The sequence below is a fragment of the Canis lupus genome, chromosome 5 (assembly GCF_011100685.1).
Source record: "Canis lupus familiaris isolate Mischka breed German Shepherd chromosome 5, alternate assembly UU_Cfam_GSD_1.0, whole genome shotgun sequence".
Classification (NCBI taxonomy): Eukaryota; Metazoa; Chordata; class Mammalia; order Carnivora; family Canidae; genus Canis; species Canis lupus.
In genome coordinates, this window is record NC_049226.1 from 88,959,387 (window position 1) to 88,986,084 (window position 26,698).

General features: G+C 40.7%; 1 long non-coding RNA gene across 1 annotated transcript; it reads left to right on the forward strand.

The window, feature by feature from the left end:
- The first annotated feature begins 12 nt into the window (after positions 1-12).
- On the forward strand, positions 13-8,789 carry LOC111096138. The gene is made up of 4 exons (XR_005358967.1): positions 13-207; positions 380-478; positions 6,386-6,424; positions 8,648-8,789. It is a non-coding gene; the product is annotated as an uncharacterized LOC111096138 (long non-coding RNA).
- Positions 8,790-26,698: the final 17,909 nt, after the last annotated feature.

Genomic DNA, 26,698 nt, shown 5'->3' on the forward strand with positions numbered 1-26,698 from the left:
AAATATCCTCAGTAATGAGAGAGATCAATCAATGGTCAATACCTTAACAAAACAAGGGAGGCACCCTTAAATAATTGTGCTATTCACTATTTAGCGGTGCTTATTAAGTTGTGATTTTTTTGTTTTTATTTTAAAAGTATGAGACCCAGTCTGTGCAGCTCCGATGTGTCACTGGACAGCTACCAACCACTAATCTACTAAAAAAAGGTAATTACTCCACGGAGTGGGGCAGGTGATACGGAGATATTGCTCGCAAGCCCCAAAACAAGTCAGGAAAAGGAAAGGAAAGTCTAGCTCATGAATATTCCGTATGGGGGGAAAAAAGTGGAAAAACAATATTTTTGTTTGTTTGATATTTTTTTTTTTTTTTTTTTTGCAGTCCAAAAAAAGTCTTAGAAATAGAAGCTGGTCAAAGTTATGGAAAGACCGCTCCAGCGCAGAAGAGAGATGATGCTGTGATCCTTTCCCTGATGCAGAGGTAAGGTTTAGGCAACTTTTTAAACCCATAGGCATATTCCTCAAAGTGTAAATTCATTCGTTCTCTAACAGACCTTTTGCTGATTATCTAAAAACCCAAGCCAAAGAAAAATGTTCTCTTATTTTCAGGCAAGTAGCCAATCAGGGTGGACCACAATGGACAGTGAGAGTAAAAATTCTAGTACATTCTACGTGTAAAAACTAGACATGCACAGATGTTTGAACGGCCTTGAAAGGGAGGACTATGGTGAACCAACATTGTTCCATTTTTCTTTCTATTCCATAGTAAATTTTATGTATTATTAGGATGTTTTCATATGGAAACTAGTCTGTTGCTTTAGTCAGGCTGGCGAAAACCACTACGAATCCATACTTCCTAAATATCGACGTTCAGTAACTAAATTTGCTAATTTGGGTTAAATCTAGTTCTTTCTGGTCACATCTGTCCTAACGCAAAACCATCTCACGACACAGCAGTCAGTTCTGGGTTCCTCCCACAGCTTAGGTCTCATGCAGTTTTCTTTTATGCTCTAAGCATCACATCGAGGGCTTCAGGGGGTCGGCACTTCTGTTATGGGTGGGCCCTGCGGGAGGCAGGAGTCTCCCCGAGTGTATGCTGGGTCACCTCGCGGCGTCCTTGGTCCCTTTCCTGACGCCACGGAAGCCACGGGGGTGAGCGCAGCGTCCAGACCTTGGTGGCCAAGATTCTGACATTTCAGAAACAAAAGCAAAGGCCTTTCGGTCCCGTGTAGCAGCAAGGCCAGAGCCCCCGGAGCTGGGGCCCATCAGGCATGTGGAGGGACCAGGCCATGCGGCCTGGGGCGGGGGGTTGGGGCCCAGCCCATCTCCCCACCTCCTCTGGATTAACCCCCGCACGCCAGTCATCGAACCTCATTCTCTCCTATGGTAGCAAAGTTCATAAGCTGCAGAATTTTTGAGTTAGGATGTACATATTCTGGTTCCTCTTCTGAAAATGGAACATGGCAATTTGAGGAGAGGCCAGCCAAGGTCTCGGAGCAGACACCCCACACCGTTGTGCTTCCTTTCCTGCCACGTGGCTCCTACCTGTCCAGGTTGCTTTGTGTAAAGAGAGCTGGGAGTCAGGGGTGTCCCCCCACCCCGGCCCTTCTGCCTTTGCAACTTGAGCCCCCGACAGCCCACTTGTGAAAGGGGAGCTTTTCCCTTCAGTGGCAAAAATACAATGTAAACATCCTGGAAGCGGGGTGTTTGGTAAAGTACCAAACGGAGTGTGCGGAGACGTAGCTGAATTCACCACTGGAATCTTTTTTGTTGAAGAGTGACTCAAATGCCAAGCTTTCCGGAGGTCACACTTTACCGTTGTCTCAATGGGGCTCAGAAGGCCCAGCAATGCTGCGGGTCCGGCCCCTGATAAGCCCTGGTCTTTAAGAAGGAAGGAGACACACTCGAACCCCGGCAGCGCTGGCCCTGAGCAGAGCTCCTCTCAGCTCTTCCCGCGTGCGGCCCCGCGGCCCCCTCATGGTGATGGTGGCTCTGACGCTGCAGATGGAAGCGAGCAGTCGTCATCACAGATATTACACAAACAGGGTGCGAGAGCCATGGTGCTCCGCGGTCACCTCAGGAGGCGGAAAGCTGTTGGTGTTATGCTACGTCCGACAGGAAGGGCTGTGATGAGCGTTGTCCAGGGATCGGGGGCTTCCTGCTGCCCCCATAGCTGAGCATGGGGACAGGATACCAGCCTCAGTTTTGCACGAGCTGCTCACACGCACGGAGCAGAAGCATTACGCTGTGCAAAGCCGCCGGCTGCTGAGGGCGTCTGTTCTAACCACACATCCCCAAACTGAAAAGTAACCTCAGGATGTGCTCAGAGAACCGCCGAACCCACTGCGAGGCAGACCTAAGCCAGGTCACTCGGCCTCCATGACACCAGCTTCAACAGGTGGGCCAGTGACTCCGCGGGTCTCCAGCCATTGGCGCGAGAGTCCACTATGTCCCTGGAGAATCTGATTCTGTCCTTCTCCCCAACGCTTAATAAAACGCCATCTGTCCCCTTGGTGGACGGCTGGGAGTCATGCTAATGATATAAAACGTTGACAGGAGAGCAGGATCCTTCCTCAAGGGGACGTAGCCTTCCCTCCATTTAAGGGGTCCTAGGTCTGTCGACTGACTCAAGTCTGAAGGACCATGACACTGTTCTTATGACTCAGGTTGGACGTTGGATCATTTTACCCAGAATTCTTCATCTGATTCAGACCAAGCAAGAATTTAGGAGACCGAACGTCTATTTCTCTTCTAAAGACACGGCGATACGCCAGCTGATGCCACAGGTCTGCGGGAGTCAGACCATTCTCATTGCTGTTTTGACTCTGCTGCCCCTTGTGCTAACCAGACCTCCTTCCTTTGGGGATGAAACACTGTCTCTTGGCCCCTAGCACTGGGCCCTACCACTAACTGGGATAAGAATCCAGTTCCCCCCACCCCACTGCATTTAAGGATCCTATGTCCATGACCGCAATTCCCATAGTGGGAACTTTTGACCTACGGGAAAAGAATGACCACAAAGCTCTCCATTGATGCCGGGGCCACTCCTCACACATTCATCTCTCGGTCATTGGGAGAAGTCAAGTCCTACATGATAAACCCACACTAACATTCCCATCCCTCTAAGGAGACGATCCCCTAAGAGGGTCCTCCTCCACAGCGTACCGAGGCAGCTCTGGCATTTCCCCCTCGCACAGTGTAGGCCACCTTTTGGGCCATGTTCCGGCCAAACAATCAAGTACTAGAGCCTTTTCTTACCTCTTGAGCTACAACCTCAAATCCAGAATTTCAGCTTAGTGGAACTGAATAATTTCAGTCGGATCCAACTTTATGTTCCTCACATCATTATCCCCCATCCTGAGTATACACTCCCACCTGTAGTCTCTAGATTTTTGCATAAGAAGTTTGTGTATATATGTTTAGCATGTAGGTATGTGTTCATGAATTAAGAAACAAAAGATAGTGATAGTCTTTTTTTTTCTCCTTGTCATTCCCCTTTTTATGGTGATAGTGCTTAATATTTTCTCTTCTTTTTATTATTTTATTTTATTTTATTTTATTTTATTTATTTATTTTTAATATTTTCTCTTCTTACGTCCATTTAAGACTAAAGTACTGAAAAACTTATATCTGATGGGTTTAGTTTAGTCCGAATAACCATCCCTCTGTGTCTGTCTGTGTATGTAGGATTTAGATCATCTCTATTGAGAGCACTTCCCTTGTCCTTCTCACAATTCTCTGTTTTATGAACTCTTGAGAGAACTTTATTTTTTCTTTTGTGAATTGCTTTTTTTTTTAAATTCAATTCAAAATTAATATATATTGTATTATTAGTTTCAGGGGTAGAATTTAGTGATTCATCAGTTGCATATAACACCCAGTGCTCATAACTTCAAACCCTCTTTGATGCTCATCACCTAGCATTTAACGCTCATCACCTAGACAGGAGAGCAAAGGGAAGATTCTCATACACCAATGATACCCCATGTCCCCACTTGCATCACCTCCAGCAACCCTCAGTTTGTTTTCTAGAGTTAAGAGTCTCTTACAATTTGCCTCCCTCTCTGTTTTCATCTTCTTTATTTTTCCTTCTCTTCCTCCATGTTCATCTGTTTTGTTTCTTAAATCTCATATGAGTGAAATCACTTGGTATTTATCTTTCTCAGACTGACTTATTTCACTTAGTATAATACCCTCTAGTTCCATCTACATCATTGCAAATGGCAAGATTTCATTCTTTTTGATGGTTGAGTAATATTCCATTCATATTATATATATATATATATATATATATATATATATATATATAACCCACATCTTCTTTATCCATTCATCTCTTGATGGACATCTGGGCTCTTTCTGTGGTTTGGCTATTGAGGACATTGTTGCTATAAATGCTGGGGTGCAGGTGCCCCTTCAAATCACTATGTTTGTATCCCTTGGATAAGTACCTGGTAGTACAATTTCTGGGTCGTAGGGTAGCTCTATTTTTACCTTCTTGAGGAACCTCCATATTGTCTTCCAGAGTGGCTGCACCAGCTTGCATTCCCGCCAACAATAAAAGAGCATTCCCCTTTCTCTGCATCCTCACTAACATCTCTTGTTTCCTGACTTGTTGATTTTAGCCGTCCTGGCTGGTGTGAGGTGGGATAACACTGTGGTTTCGATTGGTATGTCCCTGATACCAAGTGACGTTAAGCATTTTTTCATGTGTCTTTTGGCCATTTCCATGTCTTCTTTGGAGGAATGTCCATTGATGTCTTTTGCCTATTTCTTAACTGGATTTTTTGGCTTGGGGTGTTGAGTTTGGTAAGTTCTTTATAGATTTTGGATACTAGCCCTTTATCTGATAAGACATTTGCAAATATCTTCTCCCATTCCATAGGTTGCCTTTTAGTTTTGTTGACTGTTTCCTTTGCTGTGCAAAAGCCTTTTATCTTGATTAAATTCTAAGTTCATTTTTGCTTTTGTTTCCCTTGCCTTTGGAGACGTGTCTAGCAAGAAGTTGCTAGTATTTTAAGACTTAATAGATTAATTTAAAAAAAGCTTAATGGATTAATTCATAAAAATAAAAATACAAATACCCAATAAAATATGAAAAGCTTAAAGCAGTTCTCAACTTCACTATCATGTAAATACCACTGAATAAATATAGACACCATTTTTCCTTCAAATTATATACATACGTACACAGAATAACTAAGACAGGAGAGCAAAGGGAAGATTCTCATACACCAATGATTTAAATACAATGTGACAAAATTTCCAATAGAAACATGGCTCATTTGTCATTATCTTATTTTAATAATATTTCTATAAGTATTTGTTGAGTAATAACATTTTTTAACCACACATACTCACCGCTTACACCACTTTTCACAACACACACCCAACACAGAGCACACACTTGCCAAACGTGGACCACACACAGCATACATAGACCACGCACACACCTTGTGTAGTCCACACACACAACACGTAAACCACATGCCCCTCACACATACACCACACACATGACTGCCACACACCACATATATACCACACTCCACACATACAATATACACGTATCACACTAGACCACACACGCAGAACAGATACCCACACACGTCATGCTAATAACGCACATTTAGCGCACGAAACCTATGCCACAAGCACATAGCACACACCATACATACATGACACATTTGAATAATCATCTTTGCAGAATGATGAATAATGTCCAAAAATAAGAGAATAGTATAAAAGCGAAGAGAATTCGTATGGTGCAATACAATGTTTCTAATTTGTTTTTTAAAAGATTTTATCTCTTTATTTGAGAGAGAGAGAGCACATGCACACATGAGTTGGAGGGGAGGGGCCGAGGGAGAAGCAGACTCCCCCTTGAGCAGGGAGCCCGATGCGGGGTTCCATCCCAGGACCCTGGGACCATGACCTGAGCCGAAGGCAGACACTTAAACGTCAAGCCACTCAGGCACACTAGAATGCTTCTAACTTAAAGCCCATTTTAAATAAAGTCTATATAAGGAAATTCAGAGACCATCTTTATGCATAAAACAAAGATCATAGAGTTCGTATAGTTTTACATTGAAAATGTATTTATATGCATGAAAAAGCTGGATGATACATACCAACATATTAATTTATATAGTCGTTGCTTCTGGGAGTTGAGAAAGATATTTGTAAGTTTCTTTTTCTTCTAAGAAATCCCTTAGTTTTTAATCTTAATGTTTTACAATGAGTACATACTAGAAACACAGAACCATAAGCACCCTTAGATTGAAAATGTATGCCATATATCTTGAGCTTAGAATTTTTACCCTAAGATCTTTTCTTGAGTTCTTTTATCTTTTTGAAGCTAAATGAGTAAATGCTCCATGCTTTCACCTAGGTTCTTCGAAAAAGCAAAGCCAGAGACAAGGGCTTTCAGGTAGGTAGATTAATTTTGGAAATTATCCCAAGAAATGTGATTCAGGGAATTGAAGAAAAAACATTAGGAAGGAGTTAAAACAAATCAAAGATGGGCTATGGGTCTGGTCACCAATGCAAGCAACTGGGACAGACACACAAAAAAAGGAGGCTTGTTTGGGGAGCCCCCAAGGGGCTATGTGGTGTGCACCTCAGAATTCTACTCCATGAAAGAAAGAGAAGAGCATACCAGCACCCAGTCAGGAGTTGTTTCATGCAGCGTTAACCCCCTCGTATTTCCAGGTGTGAATATGCACAGAATTACTATGTGTAGCTATTTGCTACAGCAATGTCTAGAGTAAAAAAATAAATAAATAAATAAATAAATAAATAAATAAATAAGGCTCTATTATAGGATATAAGGTAGAGCAAAGGATCCTTTCTAAAGATCCTTCTAGATGATTGTTATTACTGTGTGAGTTTAGACCCATTAATTATTAATGATTCTGATATTTAAAAAAATTAATATCAGGGGACCCTGGGGGGCTCAGCAGTTGAGCATCTGCCTTTGACCCCGGGGTCCTGGGATCGAGTCCCACGTCGGGCTTCCTGCATGGAGCCTGCTTCTCCCTCTGCCTGTGTCTCTGCCTCTCTCTATGTCTCTCAGGAGTAAATACAGTCTTTCTAAAAAATAAAAATAAAAAAACTAATATCAGGGGGTTACTTTAGTTTGTATGCGTGGATTGTGGTGAAGATCTTTTAGTAATTTTTATTAAAGAACTTAACCATGCTTTACAAACATTTTCTTAAGTTGTTAGTTCACATATTCTTCATAATGACAGATGCTAGATGACAATTATTAAAGATCTTGCCGTTAAACATAGTTACTTCTACATTTTGGCAAAGAATAAGTCAGCCTCTACTAGGTTCAATGGGGCACCGTGGTCAAGGACAACTTAAATATAATCGTGAGGGAGAACCACTGACCAATTAACCAGATAAACCCTCCAATCCACGTCGGCCAGATGCCACGGATACTCTTAAGGCAAATTATCCGGATTTCACAACAGCAACAACATTTCAGAAAGGCCATGTGTAAGTCCTATGTAAAGGCACAATCTGATACCTACACAAAAAACAGAGCATGATCCAAGAGCCATTTCCCTGGTAGCCTGTTCTAAGGAAATAATTCAACATAAAGCTTCAGAGACAACACCACCAAGTTTCCAATAACATGAAAGTTCTGGGATAGGAGAATATTAATTAAATTATTCTTCCATATGGTAAAATTTCAAACAACCGTTGAAATGATTATTTCCTATATAATACTATATCACAAATACTATGTCATTTGCTTATGAGAAAAGGAACTACAAAATGATGTATGTGATACTCAAATATGCAAAAGTTTTTCCTGTATAAGGGAAAATGACAAGAAGGAATGTGAATAATTGAAATCAACAACAAGGTGGGGAATTGAGTGTGCTTTTTAGTTTTTTTTTTTTTTTAGTATTTTACTATTATAATTTTTATGGGTACAATATAACACAGTTGTTAAGGGCAGAGGATGTAAAATCAATGGCCTGAACTAGAATTCTGTTTTTTCTTTGTTTTTTTTCCCCATGTATCAAATACGTGAACTCGAGCAAATCACTTAATTTCTCTGGGCCTCTACTAGTTGTTCTGAAAAACAAAAATAATAAGGCCGCCTCTGCATGAGGTAGAGAAAGCATCGCGTGTTACTGCACGACCAGTGCTTGGCACAGGGCCTAACCCGTAATAAGTGCTCAGCGAACATCATCTCTTTTTATTATGTTGGAAGAGGAATTCGGTGTAATTGCTTCCACGAACGCCTGTCAAGCATAAAACTTATGGTAGTAATTTCCAAAGACTATTACATCATGATTTCTTTTTATTTTAATCTCACTTTGAAATAAAAATGCATATAGGCTGGTAAAAAAAAAACTAATTAATACCTTTTGTTAATGACTGAAATGAAAAATGTCAAGATTTTAGCTCTAAGGGACACGCAACGCCAGGATTTGAGATGACTTAAGCGTCCATAATCTGAGCCCAAATTTGAGTCGCGACTCTTGATGGCTACACAGCTGTCCTCTTCGGGCCTTCACCGTCAGGGGCCGGGCACGGGTCTACAGGGAGTGGCCAGAAAGTTGTATTCTAAGCTGTTTTCATCTAGAACTTCAAACTCAAAATGACCAGTTAGCGACTGACCACATCATTCCAGGCCTCTCGGGTCCCTCCCAGGGCGCTGAGGTGCAAGCCAGCTCCAGGCCACAAGACGCACCACGGCTCATCCTCTGCAACCTGGTATTGGGGTCCTGGGGATCCTGTAGCCGCAGCTTCCTGGCCTCCTGTGAGCACTCGTTTATGTGAGTCAGCATTTTATTTTTTTAAGTTTATTTAATTATACATGTAATGACTGGGCCTAAGGAAACCGGGACTATACGTTCATTAATCAGGACATTTGAAAGTGTCGCCTGAGAGAACAACCATGTCACAGGTCAAGCAAAATACCTGCAACAGCCGTTGCTCCAACTGGAGCTTCGTGGTGCCCGGCTGGCTGACATAAATGTGCTGGTATCTTCAGGCAAAGCGTCCAAAAGATTAAAATAGATTAGAACAGACAGATGCACGCCAGTACCGTGGAGTGAGACGCTCCTCTCTGGGCTGGTGTAAGTCAGATGTTTGCCAATGAGACTTCCTAAATCCTCCTCATTATTGATTATATCGTAACAAAGACAAACCATCCGTCACCTACTTGCTGGGTGTCTCTTAGGAAGTTTCTCCAAGTTCCTTCGTTTTCAGGATTCATCACGTATTTTTGTCTGATTGCAATCAGTGATCCAGAAAACAGTGAATCTAGTCTTTCTTTTACTAAGTCTCTTACCTCCCCAAGTGCGTTCTTGTTTCCGCATTAAATGAGTCCGTTTAATATTAATATTCTACTATATGAATACATTCGAGCGCGTTGGCCCTGCAGGTGTGTGTTACTGAGCGTCTCTTGCATTTCCCGCGGCTCCCATGGTGTAGGGCTACGGCAGGATCACATCTTCCCCGGGGGGAAGTTCCAAGGGACTACGGATATCTTTACCCTAGAAACTCTTTCTGACAGTAATGTTTATGATGAGCTCACGTCAAAACAAAACATCTGTGTAGGTTTTGCTACACAGATTCAGTCAAATCAAGTTTTACTTACATTTTATTTGTGTAAATCATTTTACACGGATGTAAACAGAAGATTTATTCATCCTTGTCACCTTATTCATGTAGAGGCCCAATAATACCATGTATTGTCATTACTTATAAGTGCCCTGATATTGAAATCTAAAGCAGTAGAAGCAATTTAGAGGTTAACATTACCTACATATTTGAAAAGCTAACTAACCATTGGCTTATTACTTCAAGTTCTTCATCTATAAAATGGGCTGGGAATAATCCACCTACACCAAAAGGTGATCTCAAGTAAAATCACTGATAGCTAATTTTAATAGGAATAGAAATAAGATAAGTTGCAAAATTTAAAACCGTGATTCTAAATCAGGAGTTAGCAAGCTTTTTTTCTACAAAGGGACATTTATTTAATAAATATAAATATTTTTATTTTGTGGAATATTTATATACACATATGTGTGTACTCTTTGTTGTTGTGGTTTTAACCCTAGAAAAATGTAAGAACTATTCTTAACTTTCCGGCAATGCAGTTGGCCTGGGGAATGCTGTTTGCTCTAGATTACTCCCTCTTTACATTGCTTTTGTACTAAACAATATTCTTCTGAGTTTTTTAAATATTAAGCAGAGCACAGATGTATGGTTTTGATGGCAAAATATTTATACACAGTCTTTATGACATGCATCTTTTCTACAAACAGAGCAATAAGAGCAGTTGAGTTAAGAGGGTATTTTTCTTAATCAAGAATATCTATTCACATGACAAAAATGAGGCCCAATCCCCAAACAGCCAAATTCCTGTAGCTTGCTTGCTCTCATGAAAAAAAAAAAAAAAAAAAGATCCTATGGGAATCAGTATCTTCAAGATTCAGAGTAGGCCCTGAATGCAAAAACCTTCAGCGGGACTTCTCTTTCCAGCTGTGTTTTTGTTTGTTTTGCCTTTTAAAAAACTATCCAAGCTACTCAACTGCATCCGTGTGCTCCCTTGTCTAAGTTACAGACGCAGCCTCTCTCTGAGGGGCCCACAACGTCTGACGACCTGAGCTTCCGCTGGGAGCTCCCGGAACTCCTGACAGTTAATCACCTTTCACCTCTCTCAGCCCGTTTCCTCCCTCATTTGTTTCCAGCCTGAAGCTGGGTAATTGAAGCTTCTCCACCATGGATCCATTAAATTCATTTGCAAATACATTTTGCCTCATCTCAAAACCAAGAGGATAAAGAGACTATTAACATACCCGTATGGTGAGACCAAGAAGGTCACATCAATGATATGCAAACAACAAGCAAACGTGCAAGAAATTCTCACAATTCTGGCAATGGTCACCCTTTCTCTAGGTGTTAGAGAAATACTAAAGAATTGCATCCCCTGCTCTGATCATGGCTTTCAAGCTATGACAGAACAAAACCATCCCAGGTGTAAATTGCAGAAACTTTACAAACTCTTCAGATATGCCAAATTCACACCCAGAAATGACCGGACACAGCCATAGCAGTAATGGTGCAATGAAGCTGTTCTTGTCTTCTGGGAGGAAAATGAGAACATAAGAACTTGAAGGTCATTATAAAACATAATGGATAACAAGGTGACATCACACAGTGTTTACTTCAAACTTTATTTTAAATCAAACTAAAATTTTAGACTTAGACTTTCCAAAGTGTTTTACCAAAAGAGCCTCTGAGTCCAGCCAACAAGGAATGTGAATTCTGGCTCTCCTGTTACTCCTGTGGACTCAAGGGACCTCTGACCACAGTGTCTCTCTCTGTTTCTACCACATCAAGGCTTTTTTTGAGGATTAAAGGGCTGAACTGACTTGGGGCACCTGAGTGGCTCGGTCAGTTAAGCGTCAGGCTCTTGATTTCAGCCCAGGTCATGATCTCAGGGTGGTGAGGTTGAGCCCTGCATCAGGCTCCACACTAGGCCTGGAGCCCGCTTGGGATTTTCTTTCTCCCTCTCCCTCTGCCCCTCCCCTGTGCCCTGCATGCTTGCTTTCTTGCTCACTCTCAAAAAAAAAAAAAAAAAAGAAAAAAAGAAAAAAAAAAGAAAAAAGAAAAAGAACAGAATTGACTCACACAAAATAAGTGTTCAATCAACATTACCCCCCCCTTTTTTCTCTTGATGTCATCATCTACAAACTCATATATAGGAAGCTATTCCTGAGGGGAAAAAGGTCTCCAGAAGGGGAAGTGTTGGGTTGGTAGCTAAAAATCCTGATTATTTATTTCCAGGGTTGACACCTGCTGGACTTAGAACATAAACCTTTCGATCTCTCTGTTCTCAGTGACCTTACTGGTAACATTAAAGGATTTGACAAGATACTACCTGAAGCATAATTTCCTGATTTTAATATTACTAGGGTATATACCTTTCTGTATAGTCAAAGATAAACTTTGAAACAGGGGCAAGTTCAAATTCTGGAATTTTTGATGAGAAATAAATTATTTTTTTGCAAATTATAGGACTTCTTTGAATGTTATTTACCTATTTTCCCGTTACTCCTGTTTCCTCACTGATACTGCTGAATCTGTTACTGATTACGTTCCAATTTAATAGGCATCTTATGCACAAATTTCAGAGACAACACTATACAGCATAGTGTTTGGAAAACAGCAAATGCCTGATAAGTGACATATATGTGATGGATCTCCAGACAAAATCCAGGTACCCACCCTAGATTCCTCCCATAGTCTCACCCCCCTTGAATATAATAAAGAGGAGCAAACACCCTCATCATTATGCCAAGACACCGGACACCGAGAGGAATTCTAGCAGTTAGCGTGCTATTCAAGGAGGGTAATATGTGACTATGTGACACACAATTATAATCTGGCCGCCGGAAACGGAGGGCCCTGTACCAGGGTGAAATCCCACAATAGTCCCCCCCCACACACTATGCTAGGGGGTGTAAACCTACCTCTAGGCATAAGGAAATGAAACCTTAGTTTCATTCCCACTCCACAGCCTACCTGGCTGGCCAGGGTGAGAAATGCCTCAGTGAGGAGGGTAAATTAAGGTCCTCTAAGCTATGAAAAAAGCTGTTGAAGTAAATGCAGCACGAGCATCTCATTTTACAATTGTAGGAACTAGGGTCCAGTGTTTTTAAGTAATCTTCCCAAACTCTCGTAAACGGTGGGATTCAGCTGTCTGTATTTTCAGTCTAGGGATCTCTTTCTAGTTGACTCAATTTGCCCTTCTGAGAGCAATAGCATCGTGACCATGTCTCCCAATATAGTGACGCAAGGGAATAACAGAGAAGCATCATCTGCATGGCCAATAAAAGGAAAGCCCTCTGGCCTTGACGATTGTTAACACCATAATATAATGAGCAATAACTCAGTGAAATGTCCTTGTTTTTCAAAGACCTGCAACTATAATTATATTCAAAATGAAAATAATTAAACTTATAAATGTCATCTGCTCAACATCTCATCATCTTTCAATAGCCTCTTACTGATAAATCCAGGGAGCCACCAACTGTTCATTAGACATGAAAGTACTTGCAGAATACTGCTTGACAAAACCAAGGTTCACGGAGAGGATGGGACATGATTGAAATCATGTAATTTAACAAGAGCAACAAAACTCATTTCTCCCGTCTTCCAATGATGGGTCAGCTTGTGCTAAAAACACCTATCAACCTTCATGTAGCTATCTACTGCTACTCCCTAAAAAGTCCTGAGACCACTTGGGCATTCAGCAGGAGCCGGCAATCTCAAGACAACCCGTTCGGCAAACATGAATCTAGGCAGCAGCTAATGAGCCACTGCAAGTGACAAAAGTTAAACTGGTAAAGAAGTGGCATTGAAATAAAGTCCATTTTTTAATTATTATCCTTGATGTATGTGTGTGTATATATATATATATAAATATATCTTTGTACGCATTGCCTGCGTTCGCACATTTCCTATATGGCAACAGTAAATACTTGTTTAAAAAGCTAAGAGATTTCTCCATTCATTTGAAAAAGATAAGTAAAAAAACAAAAAAAAAAAATCACATCCTGGGCAATCGCCAGGAATCCTAGAATTCATATCATCTTCTCCTTTGGGGAATAAGAACGGTAAAGCTAACAAATAACCCTGCATAGTTATTACTGATAGTGACGTGAAACCTGTAATCTGTTCCTGGCTTCTGCCAACCCTGTCCGTGTATGACTCACTTCTGCTCTCTGAGCCTCACCATCCCCACCAGTGAAGTAAAGAGTTTTTGCGAGCAGATGATTGATAAAGTCTTCTGGCCCTTTCTTTCTAGATGTATGGAGTTATAGGGCAAGGAAGATAAACTACAACTTATGTATTCTTAGAAATGCCTAAGGGTAAATATTCTTTGTCATGACCTACGGCCTTAAAAAATGAATCAAAGTCCGTCTTCCATTTAGAAGTGATCAGCTTGGGATTGTGTATCTCTACCCTCCATCAATATTTAATTTCTGCATTTACTGGATTTGAGGTTTCCCTGGTCCTCAATCCTTGCCAATCCTAATGGCTACATGGAGGGAAGATTATGGAAGCCTATAATGTTAAATAAAATCAAAGAAAATTCAAAGGGAATCAAGGACGTGCCGTCACCTGCAGGCCTCCTCAAGTATGAAAGGCATTTAAGCATGGATTCTTACACCCCAAAGACAGTCTCATTTAATTCTGCAAACCTCTGATGAACAATATTTTACCACCATGACCATTGCCATTTTAATTTTGTTTTATGTCTGCTTTTTCTCTCATGCTAGACCCAGAGCCTCCACTCTGGTTGTTCTTCTGACTTATGATCCTCGGAGTTCAGGAAGGTGTTGGTCAGTTCCCATAGATCATTGGAATTGTCTGGCCAACTTTATGAGCTCTGGAGCCTCTCCTTGTATAAAGTCCTAGAGTAGTGATAAATGACTTGTAATTTATCTGCTGAGTGCTTTGGTTTTATATTCCCAGTTCTAGCTTTACAGAGTTTCTTTCTTTTATAAAAAAGAATGTGTCACCTCACTTCTTGTAAGTCACTGCATTTACGGTGCAACTTGCTGCAAGTTGATGCACAAAGGCAAAAGAGAAGTAATGGTTGCACAGAGCAAGCTTCAAATGAAGTTCCTATTCTGTTCCTGCAGATTGACTCTCCCAAGAAACATCATTGAATCATGAAACACTGTTCTCTCGCGTGTTCTTTTTAAATTTTCATCCTGTATCAACTGCCTGGAGAATTTAGGTCATTGGAGACACTGAGGCTATCCAGTTTTTTTTTCTTTTTAAGAAACACCTAGAGGAGGAATATTCTTGTCTTGACCCATTGTACATTGATTTCACATTTGACTGCAAACACATTACACCCAAAAATGTTATAATCTAAGTATGACTTCCAGCAATTATAAATATTTCTCTTTTAAAACTAGCAGTGGGTGATATTTTAATATTTTTTCCTAACAAATTTCCAAACTTTTTTTCCAAAAGTTGGGCATTTTGTGTATACACAAAGGTGGAAATGTCACACACATATGTCTAAGCTTGTTGCTGGGCTTCCAAGTTATCACTTAGAGAAAAATTTACATTAGAGATGCTGTCCAGAGAATTTAAAATCCTTGGACTAAATAAAATAAAATAAAATAAAATAAAATAAAATAAAATAAAATAAAATAAAATCCTTGGACAATTTGACCTGTTCCAAATGACGACTCCAAGGAATTCATTTGCCCTTAAGGATAGAGATGTTAAAAGAGGACCAGGAGGTTAACGCTCTTCTGGGTGATTTCCCCTTGCCCAGTTCCAATTAATGTAGTAGGACTGTAAAAACCTTTGTGTAACTATTAGCATCTAATGACAGAACGAAATGGCAATTCATGACAACTTCCAGTTTATGGTACTTTCACTATCGAAGGATAAGAATCTTTCATGAAGGGAAACTCCTAAACACAAAAATGGCAGTAACGCTTGATAGTTTCGTGCTTATTTTAATTCCTAGATACAGATAATATTGAACATTCACCATATATTGTCTTTCCACTATATTTCACTGTCAACAGTGAGAGGGAATAACACTTAGCCCTACATATTACTTCTCCTGATTGAACTGAGTTGAATTTATTGAGCAGCCACCATGTGTAAGACTCTACTGGGGACGGAGATTCAAAGATTAAATGATAGAATTTCCAGTGACTCAAAGTTAGTGAGACAAACAGATATTTTTACGATGAAAATCATTTTTCTATTCATTCATGAATTATACTGTGTGACAGGCACTGCGTTGGACGCCTCTGCTCCTGAGGTTCTCTCCTACTGTAAGTATACACTCTCTGGCTGCAGGACTAATAGGAGGGACGCGATGCCAACTCTAGTAGGTCATTGAAAGCTTCTTGTAGAAATTATATCTAACAGAACTTAGGGCATGTGTAGGACTCTTAACCACTATCCTCCATCCCCCATTTACCTACTCAATATGTCTAGGAAGAGGGTTGCTAATGAAAAGTTTTGAGAGGGAGGAAATAGCATATTTGGACAAAGGACTGTGTGAAAATGCCCAGGGGTCAAACACTTTTTGAGGAAGGACCAAGAGTCTGTTGTAGTCACACAGGTTATGAAGGGATGTATAAGGAGGACTTGAATGTCCGGCTAAGGAGTCAACGCATCGCTCTGACTCACTTCAAAAGCAATAGTGGCATCTAACAAGGGCAATCACGAAGACAGCAAGAGCCCACGTGGTATCTCGCCCATGTGCTTTTCTTCTAACCTGGGGGGAGATCTGGAGATAATTGGAATGAGACCATGGATCAAAGACCATAGCAGGCCTCCCAGAGAGATATATGCTGACCATTCTGCAAAAAATAAATAAATAAATAAATAAATAAATAAATAAATGCACAAAAATACATTTCTATAAAAAGTCCTTTTTATACCCAATATGTGCAAATCTATGTTTACAAAAATAAATAAAAGAAAGGAATAAGTCCAAAGTGATTGTGGCAGTTCAAAATGAAATTTCACTATGCAAAAAGAATCAGAATAGGCTCCTTTCAAACACTAAATTACATTTAAAGACATTGGTACCCAAGTCCAAAAGGAGATGAAATCTCATTTTCATCATTTGGCAGCCTTGTGAAAATGAGCAAACAAAAAAACTAAGCTCCGCTTTCTGTTGCTTTATCCATAAAATGCGATTGAGAATAATCCTCTACTGTTTGATCCCCGTTTTATGTTTCAGGTAGGTATGGTGTCAGTTTGGGGCTTCCAGAAAGCAGATGCCAAGAAACTTGGAGGGGCTGATGCCCTTGAAAGATGAAAGAGAGAGGGAGTTGGATGGAAGGGGCTAGCTCCAGGCTCTGACGGCAAAGGGCAGATGGCAGGGAAGAGCCCCCCGAGGTGGTGCTCGGCTGCGGGGCCCAGGCTAGGCCCAGGAGCCCCGCCACTGGCTGAGCCGACCTCGTGGGCCCGGGGTCCCAGGGGCTCTGCACTAACTGCACTCCTCGGGGCTCGGGATTGTATCGTCATCACAACGAGTAAAATTAGGATCCAAGCCCCACAACCAAATTACGCACAGCGATTCAGAGTCATGCTGCTCTTCGAGTAACCTAAGAGTCAAGCGCGCGTCTCACCTGGACGCTCATATGTGTTCTTACCAGTCCATTTTGAAATTCGTGACAGGTGAATTATGTGAGCTCCCCCCCTCATGGACGTCTGGAAAAATGTCTTCCCTAAGTTCCTCCCAGAGCCTCTCCTAAATACTCGCGGCATTTTTCCCTCCAGTGCTTCATTTGGGTCACACGTTGCTCTCTGCCTTCAGAAGGTAGATCCGTCCTTCGCAGCTGAAAGTTTATATGAAAGCAAAATCCAGTTCAAAAGTGTCTCTGAAAAAAAAAAAAAAAAAAGTGTCTCTGTGATCCTCACCCACCATCGCAAACCGCTTGGGCCACGCAGAAGCTCAAGAGACATCGACTGAAGGAACGGAGATCGCTCCTTCTCCAGGGATGTGCTCTTACTACTTCTGAGTCCCTGTGGCAATAAAGCACAATACCCGGATTCTAGTGAGGATGTGTGCACAGACAGTAGGGGGTAAACGGACGCGGCCATCTCTGGATAAGACATTCAGGCCTTTTATATATAAATATACAAATATAGAGAGATACATATATTTATATATAAATATATATTTATATATACAGAGACATATATTGAGATATATACATATATATGTTTTATTTTTAGTATCTTATACCTTATTTCTTTTCTTTTTTTTTATTTCACTGCACTTAGGACTCATGATACTTTATAAAGATTGAATGATGAGTTGCTCTTCAGCCATAAAAGACAATAAAGATTTCCCTTAAGGATTTCTCATTATGGAAAATGAAATGTGGACCTGTTGTCATACTCCTATGTTGTAATAAATACTTGACAAGCTCCAGCAGCAAGTGAAATATGATAGAAAAGGGGCTTAGTGCAAATTGGAACATTATACGGCCGACTTGCCTATCTTGGCTCTGAAGCAATTAGTCACCAGAAGTGAATGGTGCCACACATGCGTGAATCTTTCCGGATTTTTTTTTTTTTTTTGCATCTAAACACAGATGTTTAGATATGGCAGTAATTATCAAGACTCTGCATTTATGGGGCCTTCTTCTCTTTCTGCCCCCAAGTGAATGGATCTACTTCAAGGATACAGAAAATAAATTAGTCCAACAAGGTCTCTGACCTCCCAATGAGCTCTTCCCCATTAAATTTCTGCCAAGAAAGACAGTAATAAGGTTCATGTGAAGGGCTCCCAGTAAAATATTTTCCACCAAAGCTTTCATATCTCACTCTCCTTTAATTAAGAATAATTGTGATTAGAGAGTTCTTCCCCTATTTTGACTAGAAATACAGAGATTCACATGCATACCTCTTTTAAGTCTACTGCCGTCTGTCCAATTATTGGGAAGGAAGCAGATGCAGCTGAAGTAAGTTTGAACAAGTGAGGGGAAAGGCTTCTCTTATTTCTCCAAAGTAAAGTTTTAGTTTTGGAATTTTGAGAGCTTATCAAAAAACGAAACCAGCAACGAGAAACTGTGAAGCAAGAAAAGCTTTTATTGCCACCTTGAAGACCATTTGGTTATGCTTTCTGTCATTATTCTCAGGGAAGAGAAGGGTCGAGCTGACATTGATTCTTTAATGCAGACATTATCCCAGAGATTAGATCTTATAACACCCAGTAGTTTAAGTACATCCTAATGGCAATGAAACTGCATTTTGCGATATTTCTTGAATAACAGGAAGAGAAACAAATTCTCAAGTCCTTGGTTCTGGTGTTGTAATGAAATGTCACGTGGAGAAACAGCCATTCCCCTAAATGAGGAGTTGCACTGAATTCTTTGCAAGCAAGATTATAATTCATTATCTATCATCAGAATGTACCAAACACAATTGAGAGTGACACTATAATACTTCCTAATCTAATAATGATCATTTCTTTATCATTAGAATCCTAATAGTCAACTTCCTTTTCTAAGCAAACAATTAGAAGCATGATGAAAATTGAGCATATTCTGGTGATTTAGATATAATGAGCTTTGGGTTGTGATAGAAACAAAGTAAGAGAATGGCAGCGTGTCTCAGGGAGGAGGTAGGGAGTTCAGAACAGGACACCTGGGTGGAGACCCTGGCTCTCCTCGCTAGCTGCATGGCTTTGCTGTTCAGAGTATTAGGTAAGTTTCCCATTGGCTAATTCCTAAAATGGCTGCATTTCTACTTTATCCACTGATTATTGTTGAGTTTAGGTGAGATAACATCCCTGATAAAGAATAAACCTCCCTAAATGAGTGCCTTCTCTAAGCACTTTCCCTCTAATGAGCTTTCTAGTTCATATCGGACCATTTATCACATCATAGAACAAATACTCAATTCCGCCTGTGGTTTTCCATGAAGGACGCTGATCTGCACCGAGGGGAGAGGAGACTGTTTCATGTCATGACATCGGCGAATAGCCAGGTGAGCGCTAGAACACGGGCCCCACAGTCACTGGGCTAAGGTCCCAGAGACTCCATATGAGCGACGCTTCCCACATCCCCCTTCAGGACTGATACCCTGAGAGGGGAGGGTGACTCTCCTGGCAGAGAACCCGAGGGATGGCGAGCCTGCTTCCGGCCCTGAGGGCTGATGGTCACAGCAAAGGGACAGTGACTGCCCTTTACGCCTGTGAACCGGTGTCGATAGGCAACTCGATACAAGATTCATGCTAATCCTTGATTCTTCAGTTTGGAAATGCAAGACGGTGCCCAGCAGCCCGATGGAACTCCTCCGTGAACTCCGATAACTCGATTGATTAGCCCACCATACAGTCGTACCATTTTCAGGGTGGAGAAGCAATAGAATGATCCCGACATGGCAAAACTGAGTGGGATACAGCATCATTAAGTGAACTAATTTCAAGGCTAGAAGTAAAACTCAGTTTTCCACATCTCTAAATTCGGCAATTCCCTACCCAAACCACAGGACAACATCTACATATTAATACAAGTAAACATATACCAAGACCCCAAAAATGAACCTGGAAAAGGCATTTTTCCTGCCTGGCAACCACAGGGGGAAATAAAAAACCTGAACATGTTATTTACATCTGTGCTTCTAAGTATAAATCACTTTTTTAAAAAATAACTCTTCTCCTATCTTCTATTATCCTGTTTCCTCTATTTGTTTCCTTTTTTGATTTGTTGGGTTCCTAAAAGTCATTACCGAGTGTTCCACAACCAGAGCATGTGTGAGGGCCTTATAGGTAGTTACCTCTTCTTCTGGACTTATTAGTTAGAATATGTTTGGTTCAGTGGGTCTGCAGTAACTTTGAAAGAATTTGAAATAATTTCCTGAGGACTCAGAGAAGAGGATGGTAACGATTTATTGGACTCAATACTCTACAATCTGTACCAATAATCCGATCAAACCAGCGCATGGCCCCGTATTGGCCTATGTCTTACTGCTCCTCTGCCCTCCCTCCCCCCGGAGCGGAGTCACAGTGTCTCACTTTGAAATGTCCTTGACTAGATGCCATTCGCCTCTCGACAGGAAACCGCCTCATGAAATTCACCGTAGTTACTTCAAGGTTGATAGGAACGTGGCTGAGGAGGCTGTTCATTACACCATACGGTGTCTTTCTGAGGCCTCTTTGACCATCTCTTCCTGAATAGTTCATTTGTTTTGATATCCTGTATGTCAACGCCGTAGCCTAGCAAATCCCTTCAACATAGGCTGCTGAAAATCTCAGAAACAATGGTTAACTGCATAAAACTTTTATTAAAGTGAACTTGTATTTTGTCCTATTTCTGGTTTGACTTTAGATTCCTAGTCTTGTTATTTTTCTACTTTCTCACCTATTTCTAATTATGTTGCTTTGATGTATTTTAAATATCCTCATAAGCTATCTTAAATCCTTTTCAGAACAAAGTGAGGAATAAATAAATAAAACTATGAGCAATTTCACATGTGCAGAATAAGATGGGAGGGTGAATATTCATAATATAAAATTAGGTTTTCTTTAAATAGAGTCTGTGTCAAATAAATTGGGCTTTTTACCTTTCTGTTGGCTTAGACGCCACTCTTCTTTTCTCATTAGCTAAGTTAGGCCCTTATTTTACATCTTTCCCATTTAACTATCCCAGTGCTGATTAAATCGTGGATGTTTTATCTCTGTCTATTTAGAATCCATGTACCACTGAAAATTAAATCATCTTTCTAAAACATCACAAATTCACCTACTCAGAGGTTCAGCACAATCTTGGATGACAAGTGAGATACTAGGAATGGTACTATTTTTGATTGGGCCAAGCTGATGAGGGATGACAGAGATGATAATTTAGGCAGAATAAATGGTTTAGCTAATTAAAATCCGTGGAGGTGTGTGAGAGGCGGGTGTGGGTGGGGAGTAGGAGAGTAAGACACAGGCTGAAAGTGACAAAGAAGCAATGAGATCCCCTTCCTTCCTTCCTTCCTTCCTTCCTTCCTTCCTTCCTTCCTTCTTTCCTTCCTTATTAATTATGGAAACAATTGAGGAATTCTGAATATAATTATTCTTTGGAGTTCTTTTTTTTTTTTAATATTCTTTGAGTTCTACTTCATTTTACCATTATTGACAATCAATGTGAGTAATTATATTTCCCATAATCAGATTGTATTGCTGGGAAGACATTTTCTATGGCTTTTCATTTACGGAAGTATTTTTTAGCAGTTATATTCTCTTGGCACACAGAACATTGCTCATGCATCTATTATAAAAGTAAAACTATTGCCATCTATTTATCTGTTTGCATTCTCTCCTATCTATTAGGTTTCAAACGCCCTGAGGTCCAACCTTTTTCCTTATTCATCCTTATCCAAACAGTGCCTGGCTTAAGCTAAGCTGCTACTGAATACCATAAATAATTTACTCAAAATAGTCCCTGTTTTTCAAAGATTACACTTGGGGAAAAAAAATAAGGCAATGAAACAACTAAGGAAGAAAAGCATGCTAAAGTGGTGATGGTTAAGTCTGTAAGAGCACCTCCAAAAGAGAGAACAGTTGTGGGATAGAACCATACAGAAGCCTTCATGGAGCAGATGGAATATGTCCTGGAATGAAAGGATTTAGAGAAACGGGAACCGGCTTCCCTGGCATGGAGAATATATTCTCATTCAATGCCTGCTGTGTTCTCTTTATGCATCGAGCCCTGTGCTAACCACCAAAAACTCACACGAATGAGATCGACAGGCTCAGAGCTGACACTGAGTGGGGTACATAAGGAAGCAACCAGGTCACGAAAAAACAGTATACAGAAGCTACTGGGGAGGAATCACAGCGTCCTGAGGAATGTCTGGGGAGGGTTTCAAGGTGGAGACAAGGACAGGTCTTGAGTAACCCCTTGCTTAGTGGAGATCTGTAGATAAGAAGACATCAGCAACATAAAGAGAGTCAACAGCGTAGGTTGAGGGTAGGGGTGGTGGCAGGGAAAAGGAGGTTGTTCCAGACCAGAAAATGCAAAACAACAACAACAACAAGGAAGACTGGCAAAAAAATAAGGTTAAAAATAATAGGAAAGAGCCAGAACATAAGGACTTTACAAGCCTTAGAACAGAGTTTGTCCTAAGAATGATAGTGAACAAATTGAAAGACTCTGAGCAAAAGACCACAGTAAAAATAAAATAACACTAATGATGATAAACATAGTCAAGGGCAGAAGAATTTGAAGAGATTAACTAGGGTAGAGATGACATTATTTAGAGTTCCATAAAATTAGTAAAGTGGCATTTGATTTTGAAAGACTTTGAGAGACAAGTTAAGCATTTCAGCTGTTCACCAAAAACTCTGGAGATCTAGGGCTTGTTCATTAGCCTAGACAGGCTGATGTACGCTTCGGAAACAAATCATCCCCTCAATCTGAGCCACTTAACAAAACAGATGTCTACTTTTTAATTTGCGTGGACTTATCATATGTTTTGTCGTGTCCTGGGCAAGTCACTCAGGGACCCAGGCTCTCCATCTTGAGGATGTATTATCTAGAAAAGAGACAGATGGAAGGTAGGATGAAGGTGTCAAGAGTTAGCCGTGGGTGCAGGAAAGAAAAAGAAAAGTAAAGAGATTGATTAGAAACAAAATATTGTCCAGAGACTATGTAAAACAACACTAGTGGGAGATGGAAAGCTGCTGAACCTGGGGCAGAGCTTACACCAAATGGGAATGGTGCATATTCATAACCAATATGGGAAATTAATTCAAGAATCTACTGACGTTAAGAAGTTTGCTAAATAAATTTATCATTAAAAAAAAGAAGTTTGCTAAATAAAATAATTAATTAATTAATTAATTAAAAAAAAGAAGTTTGCTAAATAAGCTGTGTTTTAGAGCACCCTGACTTCATGTTTTTATATGCAGTTTTCCTGAGATAGAGATTTCTGTCCAATAATTAAATGCCCATTTTCTGAAACGACTAAATGTCACAACAGGTGCTTCATATGAATGTCAGGATAGTGGGAGCGCGGAATGCGTCTACCAGAATACAGCAACCTGAAGCAGCTCAGAAATGAAAGTTTGAGAATCCGGTCGTCGAGGACAACCATGTAGCATTTGTAATGCACTAAGAGCTTTTGGTCTGTGGGAAGCAGTGATTAGAGAGGGCAGCCTGAAAACGTACTTCTAGGAGATTTGGGAGCCCTAGTCCTTGAAGGGAAGATTTACTCTAGTAGATTTTACAATTTCTCCATTTTTGGTGGTTGTGATGTTTGCGTCACAAGGGTAATAAACTCCAAATAGGTTGAAGTAAAGTTAAGTACTTCCTAGTATCTTCTATTAATTATCTGTGAAAGAGAAGAAAGGAAATTAATGCAGAGACATAAGCTGGTCTTTGAACAAAGGGGGATATGTTTTACTGTGACGGTTTCAGCTATCCTCTGTTTCAAAATGGGTAAAAGGATCAAGAAGTATTTAAGCAGATTTAACTCATAATGAGAGCAGTGTTATCAGGAACGTATATGTTATATATACTAAGAAGGAAGTAAGCAGGTTAACATACGCAAGAAGAGACCTAGTATAAGATCTGGAAAAAATGTCTTGCTGACCATGAGCACAGAGAGGGCTTATCCACATGGGAGCGTTCACATTCTGTCAATGGCTAGAAAACAGACTTATGTCACAATTTTTAAAAAGGAATGTGTGTTTCCAGTCATTAAAGGAATATTCATAATTTCCATATGTTTATAAATTTTTTAAAAAATGGGAAATGAAAATTAGGGCTTAGAAAATCACCGCAGCACTGTTTGAAACAGTGACATATGGAAATAACTGAGACTCCTATTAACCGGGCCTGGGTAACTACAATGTGGCCCATGTGATGGAACACCAGGCAGGGGTCACATAGACCCAACAGGTCCATGCAACATGCACAAATATCAATATGCACCAGAGAAATCAGCTGAGGGGAAGAGGCTTCATCACCCTCACACGGCTTATACTAACTGAAGGGTGGTATGGGTCTCAGCAGCGCCGGCAGTGCCCTAGGGCAGCACAGTGTGGGGAAGGCAGGACCAGCGAGGTACCATGGAGATAAAGTAATAGGGAAAGTGGTGAAAGCGGAGTCTGGACAGAGGGACAATCTTGTAAAGGATCTCAGATGTTTTCATTTCCATGTCTTGTGCCAGCGTGTGCTAGACGAGCAGCCTGATGCGGGTGGAACAGGCAGGCCCTTGCCCACGCCCACACCCACACCCACACGACCAAGCTGCTCATGCTGCCCCCGGCTTATCAGGGTCACAAGCTCCTTCCCAGACACCTTCACCCATGAGACTGGCACAAAGATGCGTGCCCCTCCCACAGGAGAGACCCAGAAGGGCAGTGAGCAAGCACTGCAGGGCCACTCTTGACAAGGGAGGCTGGGGGCCAGTGGATAAATACTGTCAAATACCGATAAATACTGTGTCTTTCATTGGGCGGACAATTTTGAGAACAGATACAGATAAGTAAGGAGGAAATGATAGTACTTTCTTCAAATATCTGCAAATAGTTCACTTTGTTATTTTTATTTTATAATTTATTTATTTTTTTAAGATTTTATTTATTTATTCATGAGAGACACAGAGAGAGAGAGAGAGGCAGAGACATGGGCAGAAGGAGAAGCAGGCTTCATGCAGGGAGCCTGACTTGGGAATTGATCCCAGGACCCTGGGTCACAACCTGGGCTGAGGGCAGATGCTTAACCGCAGAGCCACCCAGGCATCCCTAAATAAAATATTTTAAAAACCAAAAAAAAAAAAAAAAAAAAATTGTCACAAACTCAAAAGATGCAGCTTTGTAGGAGATACAGAACGTGTGCCCATGTTCATGCACACATACATGCGTAAGTCTGAAGTAGAGGTACCCACAGGGGCTCTGGTTAGGATTTCAAATAGGCAAAAAAAAAAAAAAAAAAAAATGGATTTCATGTAGGCAGATACAAATAATGCAGGGGGGCTGGGTTCCAGGAGAGGATTCTGCTTTAGCACTACGTATTTGAGTGTGGTTGCGCTTCAATCTTGACATGCAATTTGACTGGATAGAAATGCCTCTTGGGAAGAGTACAAAGAGGAGAAGAGAAGCTGGACATGGTGAGAATAATGAGGATTTCCAACCAGGTGAGCCGTGGAAGAGGAATCCGTGGCGAAGTCTCAAGCTGCCTAGTCAGAAGGCAGGAAGAGAACCATAAGGAACAAAATGGTGTGTTAAAGAAGGTCAAAAAGTTCTATGCAACTGAGGGAAATCAGCCAAAGACCCCAGAAAGGTTATCTAAGTTAAAGACGGGAAATTATTCACCAAACCATGCCAAGGGGAACTAATCAATGATATTAGTGAGGACAGCCTTAGGATAAGGACGGACACATAGGAAGCCAGACCACAAGACATGGAAACCCATTGGTGAGGAAGGTGTGGGGCGTGTAGGCTCCTGTTAGGTAGAGTGTAAAGAAAGTAGGAGAGCTAAGGCCACACTTTAACTGAAAATATTTATGTAGTTGGAGATACATTTGTAAGATACTTGCTGCTAAATGTGACCAAAAATAGTCTGATTGAACCGGAAATACGATTGCCTTTCTTAGTGTTAGAAACTAGTAGTAAAAAGTCTAACTGAAACACTCAGATGTAGTAAATGTGCTCTTTTAAGCGAACGTACAAAACTTTGTGCACTTTACTCTTAAACCGTCTACCTAGTTTCACCTGCAAGGAGAGAATATGCTCAGCCTAAAGGCAACGTTTATTCTTATCAATCGCAATCTGTAATTACTACATACAAGTAAATTTTTGTTTGTTTGCTTGCTGGCCTGCTTCTGGAAACACATAGAAATGCAAACAGAAAGATGAAAGAATGTGATAACTATTGAAGAAACAAGGAGGTAATTCACTTCTTTTAACCCTCCAGTCAAATCCTCACCATATTCCGAATGTACCTTGGAGGGAAGAAAACAGTTCCAGGGCATCAGATAATCGGAGATTTATTTGAATAACTTAACTGCTTAGTACAAAATTATTGATTTTCAAAGGAAAATCAAGAAAAACTCTGTTTCTGTATTTTTTTTTAACCAAGTAAATTGCAGCCCGGTGGCTCTGCTCAGCTCAGACCCCGGGTTCAGCATCCTTCGGGCTTTCCCAGCTAATTGGCCCCAAGATTCACAT